General features: G+C 40.2%; 1 pseudogene across 1 annotated transcript; it reads left to right on the forward strand.

Moving 5' to 3' along the window:
• The first annotated feature begins 5,919 nt into the window (after nt 1-5,919).
• LOC147880468 (uncharacterized) lies at nt 5,920-6,740 on the forward strand (annotated as a pseudogene). Its single transcript, XR_015540556.1, has 2 exons — nt 5,920-5,977; nt 6,241-6,740. The product of XR_015540556.1 is annotated as an uncharacterized LOC147880468 (transcript).
• The last annotated feature ends 3,384 nt before the right edge of the window (nt 6,741-10,124 follow it).

Here is a 10,124-nt window from a genome sequence, read left to right on the forward strand (position 1 = left end):
TTAAATCCACTATGGTTTGACCACATACTTAACTTGTAAGAATACATGGAACAACATGAAGAAGCATCAAATAGCAATGATGACATTGATCTTGAAGATTAAGTTCACATAGATACACTGGTGCATGGTAGATACACTGCACAACAAGTTGTTGACTTCGAGGACAAAACTATCGTGATTGTACCTTCAGAAGGAATCTCTCCACTTAGTGTTTTCAAAGACATTCTGTGAAGAACTCGCATTTCCAACACTATTCTATGGACAGGCAAGGAACTAGAATGTGCCTGCATGAACCCGCTATCAAGAAATAGCACAATGGGAACTTATGATCAAGGACTGACAATTTGCATACTGCTTAGAGAACATGTCCTTCAAAACAGTAGAAATACTCGTTCAGCAAGTTCTTTCTTCAACTTGGGTGCGCATGACATTGGTTTCCGCGACTTCACATGCCTCCGTACATCATTGGATTACAAGTTAAAGAAAAACTTGTTTGCAATGATTCGAAAATTGGGTCGGCCTACATCCTTTATCCGAGAAACTTTGGGAACCACTAATGACATGTCTTAAACAGCTCCAACAAACAACCAATAATCGTAATCCAAATGCCTTGCAAATGACGAAAAGCAATATACTAGAAGCAGCAAGGCAATATACTAGAAGCAGCAAGGCAACTAGTACTGTCACTTTTGAAAACGCAGAACATTTGACTTAACGAAATTAACACAATCCTTATGGACCTCATTCCTAGTCCTTCAATCATGACCTCCGAATCAGCTGTGAAAGTTGTATTAATGCTGGACAGAATTTCGTTGACAGATTATCTTTGCTGCGTACAAAAATGGTCTAGACTGTGTTTTGAGTACGCCAGGCTACAGACGCAAATTCACAAATGTTTTGCGATCCCACTTCAAGCACGTTTACTTGAATTACAACAGGAAATTGGAAGTCAGCAAGACGTTGTGCTATGACTAGTGCGCAAATCCACGGACGCCTATCAGCAAGACGTCGATACACAGGTATAAATTGGAATGCTTGAATGCTTCTGTCTAGCTTCAATCTCTGAGGAACAACAAGACGTTGTGTTGTGACTAGTGCGCGACACGTCTTCCTGGGATATTGATGTATTTCGGGTTTCACACACATCAGACAATGCAGCAATTCGATGAGGATGCTCCCAATGTTTTGTTGTCCCCAATCTCTGTCGACATCATGTTTGATACGCTAACCCTTCAAACTGCACACACGAAAAATCATTGGACGCGGGACATAGAATGTGTCACAAAAATTTGCTTTTATATCGCGTTATGCTACACAGTCCGAAGAGAAAGCTCGGGCAGCATCATCCCCTAAAATAATAGCGTGCTAATGTTTGACTCAATCCTAATCACATGGTCAAGACATCGTCGCTGGAAGCAGGAAAGCAGAGAAAGAAACGTTAAAGGGGCTTCGTAGCAATGTCTTTGTACGGAAAACAGCGCAGGAAGACGAAAGAAAAATCGAGTTTTACAGTATCAAAACAAACCGCTCGAATCAGACTTATTAGTGTCGAAGCTATTGTCGTCCAAGTCATTACCAAATTTCCTCTAAATGATTAGGAAGCGAAGGAAGCTCAAAGAATCAAAGCAAGATGAAAGAGGCGAAGGAAAGTTGAAGGGAAAAATGAAAGACCTCTAACAAAGGTTGAGCTTTAGGTCTCCATAGATTGCATAGATAGGTCAATTTTGTTGGTGGCTTCCATCGCTAAAGCAAAACAGAGAAGAAGGAAGCTAACAAACATATTGAGAGAGAAAATATAATTCAAAATACTTTGTGGGACATTTCATGCATGCTTTCCATGGTCTCGTCAAATTTTTTTGTACAACAATTTCATGTTTGTCTTGTGAAATTGTAAGGAAATGTTACATATTTGAAACATGTAAGAATAAATAAAATGAATATCTGCTAGGAATATACAATATGTAGTTAGTATTCTAGACAAAATAGAATGAATATAAGGATCATCCACTATGAGAAATAAAGTGCATTGTTAGTTATACGACATAGTAATATTCATCCATATTTGGATACATTTTAGCTAATTGTGTTGAAAAACACTCGTCTCCAATATTCTAAATTCATTTGAACACTTGAATTCATCCAACTTGTATTGTGAAAAGCATCATACGTGCATCGTGCCACATGTCGCTGTGACAACAGAGCCTGATTGCGAGAGTAAATGCAGAGCTGCAGAGTGCAAACACGGTGTAAATGCGGATAGAAAGAGTAAATGCATAGAGAGAGAGAGAGAGAGAGAGAGTAGAGTGAGGAGAGAGACTAGCACGAGGAGAGTATAGGGAAGAGTGAGACACACTAGAGGGGAGAGAGAGAGAGTAAGAGAGAGGGAGGGGAGAGAGAGAGGGGTATATTTATTTATTTATGAATATATATATAAATAATAATATTATATATATATATATATATATATCGAGAGAGATTATATATAAGATATTTATTCTATTTTAATATATATATATATATATATATATATATATATATAAAATATAGATGAAGCCTTGTGCAATTGTCAATGACGGCCTATCATATGGGCATGGAAGCTTACAAGAGTCCATATAATTTGCAATGTGCATTAGGTGTTGGGTCACACATGCAAGAATCTATGAATGGGATGAAAGGCGTGTGCCCTCTCCACCATATATATCACTCCAGAATAGAGTCACATCTATGTAAGCTTTAAGAAGCAGATAAAGCATTATTAGTAAATGAGGAGATGAATAATAATAATAATGCAAGCCACCAAGATAGTACGGAATTAGTACGAGATTGTAAAATGAGGTGTGGCACATCCTGTGAGTCTAAGACAGATGCAACCTGCTACCATCATACCACTGAAGTTATCCCCTCACAAAATTTTGGCATCGTCGAAGGTTGTAATTGAAGTTAAATGACCCATTCATGAGTCCATGCATCAAGACTTCCTTGCAAAGGTGGATCCTATATGGTTCATTCACTTCATTGCCTCCTTAGGGTAGCAAATTGAGGAGAAAATTATATTAGAGAGAAAGGCACGGTTAGGATAAGAAGGGGAGAACAATCCGAGAACAATAGACAGTAGCATCCAACTTGAGAGGCTTGCTAGCCTAAAAGCCACAAGGATAGGAAGGGTAATCTTGACTTAGGAACCTTCACAAAAACATGTGTGCCATCAATTAGCATTGGAAAATCTATAGATGAGCAAAAATTTCCCCTTACAAGATGTGAAATTAGAAATGAATATATCCTTGAAGCTATCCAAGTTGATTGTGAGCTATGGTACACAAATTTCTTGATTGTAAAGTTGGAGAAAGTAATATTGTTGAAAACTTGAATGCATTGAAATTAGAGATGAGTAAAAACTTCATTGTGGACAATGATTTGTAGTAGATGAAGTCAGGAAAGTTTTAGGCAATTCTTGCCCATCTGAACTTGTATACAGTAGCGCTTAAAGATGTTGGATTGCATGAGTCTTCTTAGCTTGACATGTTGTTGAACAAGGTTGCCCCTCTTTGTCGACACCTTAACGGATCATGCTATATCCGATTATGAGGCCTAAATGAATCTTGCATTCATATCAAGACCTTCTTGCACGTTTTTGAGCTATATGCTTTGTGTTTAGATTCTTCTCTAACCAAACCTCATCTTTGCTATCCTCCACCTCACCAATTTGCACTAATTGCTCATCTGGATAGTTAGTAAGCTTACTATCTTGATTCCTAAGAAGCTCCTTCTATTGATTGTGTTACCTTCTCCTTTTGGCCTAGGTGGTAAATAAAAAATCCATGTCATAAAAAATGCTGATTAATTGAAACAAAAATGGCATACAAATATGGAAAGCTCATCTATCTAAAATTCAAAGTTGATAGTCTATACAACACTTATGGGGTCATGTAAACAAGATTGAGTGTGTTACCATCTTTTGTTGCATGTGATAGTTCTATTGTCTAAATGTATGTCTAAATGTATGATAAAAATACAATACCAACTATAGATAGATGAGCCCAAAGAAATTATTGGGTTCTTTTAGATTAGGGCTTAGGTTGTTGAAATGTGCATTCAGCAACTATGGGAAAAACTAACTACGGTTCAATTTAGTGGAACCCAATCTCAATCCAATGTGCCCTAAGGAAGTATAAAATTTAGAAGGCATGCATTATAAAGTAATTAAGCCATTTCTTTGCTAAGAAGTAGGTCCTTATTAGTTGCTTGACTGAATACCCACCTGAGGGGGATCCAATTTTCAACACAACAAGGCAGCCATGACAATAATTTAGGCTACAAAGATTTGAGCTTAGAACTACCCTTTCCTAGGTGATAATCCCGCTCTATTAGACTAGGATAAATCATCCTTCTATTGTCTGAATGTATGATAAAAATAAAACTAGCTATAAATACAGTGAGGCCAAAGAAATTATTGCTTTCTTTTAAATCAAGTCTTAGTGTTGAAATGTGCAGTTAGCCCCTATGGGAAAAAAAAACAACCGGTTCAATTAAGTGGAGCCCAATGTCAATCCAATGTGTCCTAAGGAAGTATAAAATTCCCAAGGCATGATGCATTGTAAAGTAATTAAGCCATTTCTTTGCTAAGAAGTAGGCCCTTATGTAGCTGCTTGATTGAATACCCACTTGAGGGGGATCCAATTTCCCACACAACAAAGATGACAATAATCTAGGCTACAAAGATTTGATCTTAGGACTACCCTTTCCTAGGGATAATCCCACACTATTAGTCTAGGATAAATCAAGCATTATAAAGGAGAGAGAATGCATGATCTGATTAAAAACATGTATGGAAGTATAATATGTAAGATGATTGAGGCAGTTAGGAATGTGTTGCTATTTTAGGAGATAAGGATACAAGTTTTACCAATAACGTTTGTCTCCAACCGTGACCTTACCATGACACACTCAATAAACCCTGATGTACTCATGGTGCGGGTAGATTTCACCCCTTATCCTTGAGAATAAAAAATCACCCCTCCCCCCTCTCTCTCTCTCTCTTCTTGCCCTCTTTGTTACAAAAAAATTGACTTTCCCTTTGTTGTTTTTTGCCTCATTGTGGCTTTCTCAAAAGTTGGTTGTTTGATTTTAGTCATCCCCTCAATGAGGAAAAACAATCTCACCCCTTAACCCCAAGCATAACACATCCCTCTCTCTCTCTCTCTCTCTCTCTCTCTCTCTCTCTCTCTCTCTCTCTCTCTGTCCCCACCCCCGGGAGATGCCATGTGCTCTACCTATGCAGATGTACTAGATGGGTATTTTGTTGTCCCATAGACGAGTTGGTCTCCCATGGACATTAATACTCTCTCTCTCTCTCTCTCTCTCTCTCTCTCTCTCTTTGTGTGAGGGGGCGAGGGGCAATAATTTTTTGGAAAACTACCTGTCCTCGATCAACATCACATGGTTGGTTGCTCATCTAGTAGAATTGTTGAGCAAGTCGCATAGAGACAAGCCAAGTGGTGCCTATGGTTGAGGGGGTCTTGAAACCTAAATTTTGATTTTTTTTAAATAAAGACATATTATGATATGATCTTGAGACCCGGCGGAGCGAGTCTCTAACCCATCGTAGATGGGTCATGCTACTCGTGAAGATTATAAGAGAGTTGGGGAAATCTAGCTATTTTTAAAATAGAATTTTGACACAACACTTGAGTTTAAGGACATTGATTAATATTAGGGTTTTTTCCTTTGATAATCTCAGGAATATTAATTCACATCCGGCTCGGTGTTATTATAGCCTTGCTAAAAGCATGACGTGTTTTTTGCTTTGATTTTCTTTCCGCTATAAAGAGAGAGTCATTGTACAAAAATCATCAAGCATCATACTTTCTGTCTTTGTTGAAGCCTTCTCACACTGATTTTCTACTTCACGTTTTGACAACCATGGCTCAGTCAAGCTGGACTGAATATGTAGACAAGACTAGTCAAAAGCTGCCAGAAGGTCCGCTCCTGATCTTCTTTAAGCGTTGTGCAGCGTAACTTAGAACTATTTAAGCTATCTTTGACCATAACTTGCCCTTCCACCTTCTGATCCGTCTGCAGTTGCAAGTAATGAAACTTTAATTCCTTAGTTAAGTGATTAGAAACGTAGCACAAGCACAAGCGCAAGCACGAAGCACAGGTTACAGCAGTCGCCACTAGTAATTTACATATGGTTTGTACCTTCTCTAGCCATAGCTAACCAAAAGTGTTGTTTCTTGACAGAGACAATGTGGCCAAACGACTTGTCGGGCATCGTTGGCAAGCTGTGTGTCTACGAATACAGCAACGGATGGAAATACGAAGTGTACTACAAGAACGAAAGCACGTTGGATTATCGGATTCTGTCGGGTATGGTGGGAGGACGCTGGGTGAAGGATCAAGAGGTGCACATTCGGCAGCTAGGCAAGGGTGAGCGTCGCTACAAAGTCTCCTGGACCGAGCCCACAGGCACTTGCGTGTGCAAGATTGTGGATCTTGATGGGAGAGAGATCCATACCGTCATCTTCTTCCCACAGTGGGTGCACCAAGAGCCTAGCAAGACGATATGCTTCCAGAATGATAACTTGAAGATGATGCTGGCTTACCGCGAATTTGGGCCGACGTACCCTATTCAAATGGTGAATGAGTCTGCTCAGATTCTATTCGTGCAGGATTGTGGTGCGAACGACGAGAAAGTGATTAACAGTGCTCCGCCAGTTAGTGTTGTACCTACGACCATTTAAGGTCCTGTATAAACAATAAATTCACCCGCTGATAACCGTCAATACTATGTAGATGTATCGAAGTTCATCTATCAATCAATACAATTGTTGTTTATGTTGAATTTCTTTAGGCAGGTAGTATTGTGACATAAAAAGGAAATCTGTCCTCTGGTGAAGCCACGAGTCAGGTTCAGGTTTAAATTTTCATTTTCATTTTTTATGGATTCAAAAAACTTCCTCCAAATCAAACGTTGCTTCCCATCGTCTCGTCCAACTGCCTTCTTGCTCTGCCTTCTTGCTCTGTTTAGTCAAATCACCTTCTTACTAGGTTTCCTTCTTTTGAAATTTCATGTCATTGCGATCATCAAAGCTTGCTATTGTTCCTGTTTCATCATCACCATAGCAGCAGTGGCTACTCCTAGTGCTGTTTTCTCTATCGCCATCGCCTGCTATTGCGCTTGGTGCTGTTCTCTCAATCGTCTTTGCCTGGTAAGTCTTGGTAGCCCTGTGTATTCATCTTCCATTTGTTTTCACATTGAAACTGTATGATTGCTAGAAACTGTGAGGATGACCTTGCAATTAGGTGAGGACTGTGAGCAGTGTGCAGAAGGAGAAAGAAGAGATTGACAGAATCGCACTAAGGAAAGCGCGCAAAATGTTCTGGACAGCTCTGGTGGTCATCATATTATAGACCTTACTTTTCTTCTGCCTCACTTTCTGGGAGTTATCATGGGATTTGATGGAAGCCATTGCGTTCTTTGTCATCTGTTGGCCTCATAGCTGGTTTTTTGTATTTCATTCTTACCTCTAGAAATCCATCTTTTCAGGATTTGATGCGTACACTTGTTTCTTCTAAGCAAAGGAAGCTTATGAAAAAACGGCACTTCAATGTAGAAAGGTTCAAGGAACTGCAGATGCAATGTGGTCTACCACCTTCTGAAAAAGGACAAAATGTTGGTCACGACTTCTGAACTCATCCTCTTTCTCAAACAGTAGATTTTCAGGGGATCTTGCAAAGTTTGTACCCATCCTTTGTGTGCTTGTTACATCATTTCAAGTCTTTCAACTTAAGACTTTAAACTATCCATACTGATCTAAAGCACGCAAGTTACGATGTGGACTTAGTACTTAAACTACCGGAGAGTGCACTTATTAAACATGTAAGCTAACATGTGGATTCACATAAAAGCTTTTGTTAAAAGCTTCTATGTTTACATGGAAACTCTTTTAAGCAGTGCATTGCCCTTTCAGCTGTCATTTCTAAGATTCTATCGTTTAGAAAATGCTCGAGACTGAAAGGAAAACTAAATAATTAGAGTCATGCACCATTAAACAAGGAAGATGCTTCGAGTTGCAGATGACTCTTTGATCTGAAACCCAACTTGATGACTCTGTGATCTCACACCTAGCAGCCTCATAAATGAATGGCTTAAAGAGACACTATGTGCATCGCTTTTTGCATTGAATTTATGGGTAGATGCTGCTAGTGCTCTGGAAAGGATTTGAAATAGTTCATACACGAAGAGATCAGACTTTTGGTATACTGCTGTGCAAAATCTATCTGCAGCTCGGTCTCTATAGAATTTGAGGTCACCTCCAACATCCATGTTACAGGATTATAGTCATCCCTTATCTTGGGTACTCTTGGAAGTGGGCAGCCCTGCTATACAACTGTTCTGGAGCATGAAAAGCTGCTACTGGTCGGGTGTCATGGATTGGGTCAGTCCACTTAGTGGCTCTGCTGTCGGTGAGTTCAGAGGGCAAACAGCCCGATATAAGAGGGCACATTAGGGAATTTACAAAGGTATTCATGTGCCTCAGTATTGGATACACATTGGAGCAGCAGCAAGGCCCGGATCAGGGTCTATAGTACCTCATACTGTGGGTGCAGATGGGAGCAGCAGGAAGGTCTAGGATCAATCCAAGAATAGTACCTCACCATTGGTTGCAGTGCAGAGCAGCAAGGGGGCTACAGCAAGCAACCTCCATTTCAGTTTTTAAACTGCCCCGCTATGGGGGAGCAAGCATGCAATCCAACAAGTTTCCCAGCAGCCAAGAAGAGCCTACAAAGGGCATGTGGCAGAACTTGGAGATTGAGCATCAGATAGAATAGATCAGCCCCTTAGATTTTTGGCTATTCACATGGTACACGTTAACTTTTACTTCTGTCTATTTGGCTATACATCTCTCTAGATCTTTGCATCTATGCCAATATACTTTTTGTGAACATGTGGACTAGAATCTAAAGCATTGTGTGATTTGTGTGGCTAGTTTAATCTTCACCTGCAAGTAGGGCTTGGCAATGAAGCAAGTCCCTATGGTTTATCTCAACTATTGAGGTGTCCAAAGAGCAGGTCTCTGTCTCTATCTTCATTTCTCCTCTATCTCAGCTATACAGGTATTGTCCAAAGAGCAGAATGTGGCCATCATCCCAAAGGAGGCCTCAAGTTCAAGTGAGTTGCAACTGTCACTATTGGTGAGGGAGAAATCGAAGTTACTCACATAAACTTTGGATTTGGAGGGGACACAGACACCGTTACTATCTTTGTCTCTATTTGTGTCTTTGTCTCTCCTCTATCTCAACTATTGAGGTGTCCAAAGAGCAGTTGTTTGTCTTTATCTTTGTTTTTGTGTGCTTGTAAACAGCCCATTCTAGCCCATGTGACTGCCCGTGTGTCAACCCTTTAACTATTTTCCATAGAGCCAAAGTGTTTTATGTGTAAGTAATCAATGGTGTTTCTTTTCGTACACCATATAGACGAGCAACAGTAGAAGTTCCAGAGTAGTTCTTTTATTGGCTTCACTTATAGATAGTGCTGTGGAAAGGATTCAAAATAGTTCATACACGAAGAGATCAAACTTTTGGTATACTGCTGTGCAAAATCTATCTACAGCTGGGTCTCTATAGAATTTGAGGTCACCTCCAACCTCCCTCCAACATCCATGTTGTAGGATTATAGTCATCCCTTATCTTGGGTACTCCTAGAAGTGGGCAGCCCTGCTATACAGCTATTCTGGAGCATGAAAAGCTGCTACTAGTCGGGTGTCATGGATTGGGTCAATCCACTCTGTGGCTCTACTATCAGTGACGTATTGGATACACACTGGAGCAGCAGCGAGGCTCGGGATCAGGGTCTACAGTACCTCATACTGTGGGTGTAGACAGGAGCAGCAGGAAGTTCTAGGATCAATCCAAGAATAGTACCTCACCATTGGTTGCAGTGCAGAGCAGGAAGGGGGCTACAGCAAGCAACCTCCATTTCAGTTTTTAAACTGCCCCACTATGGGGTAGCAAGCATGCAATCCAACAGGTTTCCTAGTAGCCAAGAAGAGCCTACAAAGGGCAAGTGGCAGAACTTGGAGATTGAGCATCAAATAGAATAGATCTGCCCCTTAGATTTTTGG

This window comes from Dipteris shenzhenensis, chromosome 32, assembly GCF_047967505.1.
Source record: "Dipteris shenzhenensis isolate YYH24624 ecotype China chromosome 32, Dip_SZ_1.0, whole genome shotgun sequence".
In the NCBI taxonomy this organism is placed as follows: Eukaryota; Viridiplantae; Streptophyta; class Polypodiopsida; order Gleicheniales; family Dipteridaceae; genus Dipteris; species Dipteris shenzhenensis.